The sequence below is a fragment of the Pelophylax lessonae genome, assembly GCF_965119305.1.
Source record: "Pelophylax lessonae genome assembly, chromosome: 3".
Lineage (NCBI taxonomy): Eukaryota > Metazoa > Chordata > Amphibia > Anura > Ranidae > Pelophylax > Pelophylax lessonae.
The window spans coordinates 678,343,616-678,349,193 of NC_138770.1; positions in this window are offsets into that span (position 1 = coordinate 678,343,616).

Here is a 5,578-nt window from a genome sequence, read left to right on the forward strand (position 1 = left end):
GGTGCAAACTGGAGAAGACCAGCTGAAAAGCATTACACCTCCATCCCCTTGGTGGATGCAGTATATGGATAGGAAGGGATTTTATATATGGGGCATGGCCTGTAAAGCACACTGCCTTTGAAATCCCTTATTTCCTTGGGACTTTATATGAGACAAGCAGGTCATGCTATTGGTCTCCATCCCTGTATACGGAAAACACTAGGGTCAAATCAAAAACTGCATCCACCAAAAAACGCACGAAAATCGCACGGTGGGACTTTAGATGAGGCACCAAGCTGTAAGCAAGGCGTCTCCATCCCTGGTTGCTTTAAACATATTGGACTAGGTGGGACTTTAGATGAGACCCAAGCTGGTGTTGCCCGGCGTCTCCATCCCTATAACAAAACACAAAATGAGGTTGAAGGATTGTAAGAGGTGCATGAAAGTCAGCCAGCCCCCAGTTTGATGTACTCACCTTCCAGTCTGTCACCAACCAAATAAGACCTGTCTCTTGGTACAAAGAACAGGGGTTTAGTTGACACACATTTGCAAACGCATGTGAAAGCTGCAGAGCCACGTCACGGCACCCTGTTTAAATCTGCAGTCCTACACTCTTAATTTAGTGTCCTCACACTGGAGGCACATGGCCGCTAATGGGTGGATGGGGAACAGGTGAGAGGGAGACAGCCCAACCTCCCCCAACCCATCCCCATGCACGACTGGCTATTGTCTCAAAAAGTTCAAATAATTAGGTTAAAATATAACCATGGTGCAAACTGGAGAAGACCAGCTGAAAAGCATTACACCTCCATCCCCTTGGTGGATGCAGTATATGGATAGGAAGGGATTTTATATATGGGGCATGGCCTGTAAAGCACACTGCCTTTGAAATCCCTTATTTCCTTGGGACTTTATATGAGACAAGCAGGTCATGCTATTGGTCTCCATCCCTGTATACGGAAAACACTAGGGTCAAATCAAAAACTGCATCCACCAAAAAACGCACGAAAATCGCACGGTGGGACTTTAGATGAGGCACCAAGCTGTAAGCAAGGCGTCTCCATCCCTGGTTGCTTTAAACATATTGGACTAGGTGGGACTTTAGATGAGACCCAAGCTGGTGTTGCCCGGCGTCTCCATCCCTATAACAAAACACAAAATGAGGTTGAAGGATTGTAAGAGGTGCATGAAAGTCAGCCAGCCCCCAGTTTGATGTACTCACCTTCCAGTCTGTCACCAACCAAATAAGACCTGTCTCTTGGTACAAAGAACAGGGGTTTAGTTGACACACATTTGCAAACGCATGTGAAAGCTGCAGAGCCACGTCACGGCACCCTGTTTAAATCTGCAGTCCTACACTCTTAATTTAGTGTCCTCACACTGGAGGCACATGGCCGCTAATGGGTGGATGGGGAACAGGTGAGAGGGAGACAGCCCAACCTCCCCCAACCCATCCCCATGCACGACTGGCTATTGTCTCAAAAAGTTCAAATAATTAGGTTAAAATATAACCATGGTGCAAACTGGAGAAGACCAGCTGAAAAGCATTACACCTCCATCCCCTTGGTGGATGCAGTATATGGATAGGAAGGGATTTTATATATGGGGCATGGCCTGTAAAGCACACTGCCTTTGAAATCCCTTATTTCCTTGGGACTTTATATGAGACAAGCAGGTCATGCTATTGGTCTCCATCCCTGTATACGGAAAACACTAGGGTCAAATCAAAAACTGCATCCACCAAAAAACGCACGAAAATCGCACGGTGGGACTTTAGATGAGGCACCAAGCTGTAAGCAAGGCGTCTCCATCCCTGGTTGCTTTAAACATATTGGACTAGGTGGGACTTTAGATGAGACCCAAGCTGGTGTTGCCCGGCGTCTCCATCCCTATAACAAAACACAAAATGAGGTTGAAGGATTGTAAGAGGTGCATGAAAGTCAGCCAGCCCCCAGTTTGATGTACTCACCTTCCAGTCTGTCACCAACCAAATAAGACCTGTCTCTTGGTACAAAGAACAGGGGTTTAGTTGACACACATTTGCAAACGCATGTGAAAGCTGCAGAGCCACGTCACGGCACCCTGTTTAAATCTGCAGTCCTACACTCTTAATTTAGTGTCCTCACACTGGAGGCACATGGCCGCTAATGGGTGGATGGGGAACAGGTGAGAGGGAGACAGCCCAACCTCCCCCAACCCATCCCCATGCACGACTGGCTATTGTCTCAAAAAGTTCAAATAATTAGGTTAAAATATAACCATGGTGCAAACTGGAGAAGACCAGCTGAAAAGCATTACACCTCCATCCCCTTGGTGGATGCAGTATATGGATAGGAAGGGATTTTATATATGGGGCATGGCCTGTAAAGCACACTGCCTTTGAAATCCCTTATTTCCTTGGGACTTTATATGAGACAAGCAGGTCATGCTATTGGATGGAGGTGTAATGCTTTTCAGCTGGTCTTCTCCAGTTTGCACCATGGTTATATTTTAACCTAATTATTTGAACTTTTTGAGACAATAGCCAGTCGTGCATGGGGATGGGTTGGGGGAGGTTGGGCTGTCTCCCTCTCACCTGTTCCCCATCCACCCATTAGCGGCCATGTGCCTCCAGTGTGAGGACACTAAATTAAGAGTGTAGGACTGCAGATTTAAACAGGGTGCCGTGACGTGGCTCTGCAGCTTTCACATGCGTTTGCAAATGTGTGTCAACTAAACCCCTGTTCTTTGTACCAAGAGACAGGTCTTATTTGGTTGGTGACAGACTGGAAGGTGAGTACATCAAACTGGGGGCTGGCTGACTTTCATGCACCTCTTACAATCCTTCAACCTCATTTTGTGTTTTGTTATAGGGATGGAGACGCCGGGCAACACCAGCTTGGGTCTCATCTAAAGTCCCACCTAGTCCAATATGTTTAAAGCAACCAGGGATGGAGACGCCTTGCTTACAGCTTGGTGCCTCATCTAAAGTCCCACCGTGCGATTTTCGTGCGTTTTTTGGTGGATGCAGTTTTTGATTTGACCCTAGTGTTTTCCGTATACAGGGATGGAGACCAATAGCATGACCTGCTTGTCTCATATAAAGTCCCAAGGAAATAAGGGATTTCAAAGGCAGTGTGCTTTACAGGCCATGCCCCATATATAAAATCCCTTCCTATCCATATACTGCATCCACCAAGGGGATGGAGGTGTAATGCTTTTCAGCTGGTCTTCTCCAGTTTGCACCATGGTTATATTTTAACCTAATTATTTGAACTTTTTGAGACAATAGCCAGTCGTGCATGGGGATGGGTTGGGGGAGGTTGGGCTGTCTCCCTCTCACCTGTTCCCCATCCACCCATTAGCGGCCATGTGCCTCCAGTGTGAGGACACTAAATTAAGAGTGTAGGACTGCAGATTTAAACAGGGTGCCGTGACGTGGCTCTGCAGCTTTCACATGCGTTTGCAAATGTGTGTCAACTAAACCCCTGTTCTTTGTACCAAGAGACAGGTCTTATTTGGTTGGTGACAGACTGGAAGGTGAGTACATCAAACTGGGGGCTGGCTGACTTTCATGCACCTCTTACAATCCTTCAACCTCATTTTGTGTTTTGTTATAGGGATGGAGACGCCGGGCAACACCAGCTTGGGTCTCATCTAAAGTCCCACCTAGTCCAATATGTTTAAAGCAACCAGGGATGGAGACGCCTTGCTTACAGCTTGGTGCCTCATCTAAAGTCCCACCGTGCGATTTTCGTGCGTTTTTTGGTGGATGCAGTTTTTGATTTGACCCTAGTGTTTTCCGTATACAGGGATGGAGACCAATAGCATGACCTGCTTGTCTCATATAAAGTCCCAAGGAAATAAGGGATTTCAAAGGCAGTGTGCTTTACAGGCCATGCCCCATATATAAAATCCCTTCCTATCCATATACTGCATCCACCAAGGGGATGGAGGTGTAATGCTTTTCAGCTGGTCTTCTCCAGTTTGCACCATGGTTATATTTTAACCTAATTATTTGAACTTTTTGAGACAATAGCCAGTCGTGCATGGGGATGGGTTGGGGGAGGTTGGGCTGTCTCCCTCTCACCTGTTCCCCATCCACCCATTAGCGGCCATGTGCCTCCAGTGTGAGGACACTAAATTAAGAGTGTAGGACTGCAGATTTAAACAGGGTGCCGTGACGTGGCTCTGCAGCTTTCACATGCGTTTGCAAATGTGTGTCAACTAAACCCCTGTTCTTTGTACCAAGAGACAGGTCTTATTTGGTTGGTGACAGACTGGAAGGTGAGTACATCAAACTGGGGGCTGGCTGACTTTCATGCACCTCTTACAATCCTTCAACCTCATTTTGTGTTTTGTCTCTCACCTATATACTCTCACATATACTATCCCTCCATTAACATCAGATTGAGTGTATGTATATTGCATAAACAGGCTGTGCACAGTGATGAAGTCCTGAGAGTTGGATATGTTTGTTCAACACATCTCTACACGACTACTGAGTGTGACAATTCTGCAGCTGCAAATCCATCCACTAACAAAAACGCATGAGCGTTACAGATTGAACGAGCCTTAAAAAATTATGGATTCAGCAGAATTACCCACTCAGGTACTACAATTAAAACAGCAAGTAGATGCATTGATCCATGCTCTTACAGAGGTAAAAAAATAAAATCAGGCTTTAAGACAGCAGGTTGGCCGTCTCACGCAGCTTTCTGTTGCTCAGCCCCGTGAGCCTAAGATAAACCCTCCTCTAGTGTTTACTGGTGATCGGAGTAAATTTTGTGAATTTAGAAACGCATGTCGATTGCTTTTCTTGTTAAAACCTCTGACCTACACCACTGACCAAATTAAAGTCTGTACCACTATTTCCTATCTGACGGGTGAACCCCGGGCCTGGGCAGACGCTCTCTTTGAAAAAGATGACCCACTCCTTAACTCCTATCCTTTATTCCTAGCGCAACTCGCTAGTTTATATGAAGACCCCAATAGGCAGAGTACTGCTGATACCCAATTGAGGGCTTTAAAACAAGGAAGGAGACCTGTTGAAGATTTCGTGGCAAATTTCAAAAGATGGTCCCCTGATTCAGGGTGGAACGACACATCTTTGCGAACGCAGTTCAGACTCGGCCTATCAGAGGCCGTTAAAGATGAGCTCGCCCGAGCGGATTTACCTGGCACTTTGGATGGCCTGATGCAGACCAGTATCAATATTGACAGACGACTGCAAGAAAGAAAGGCTGAGAAGATGGGCTTACCATTTTCCAGTCCTTCTCGGATGTCGCCTGCTGAACCTACTCCTATGGAAGTAGGAATGATACGCCCACCTTTGACCCTTTCCGAACGTGCCAGGAGGAAAACCGAACATCTCTGCATGTACTGCGCATCCTCGGATCATTTGATAAGCGGCTGTCCCCTTGTCCGCAAAAAAGAGGGTGAGTGTTCAAATGTCTTGCTAGGGGGACTAACAACTTCCTTTTCTAATCCTTATCTTTTTGTTCAATTGACATTGCAGTGGGACCAAACTAGGATCACCACCAAGGCTATGATCGACACTGGATCTTGTGGAAACTACATTGATACTTGTTTTGTCTCCTTAAATAAAATACCTATTGTT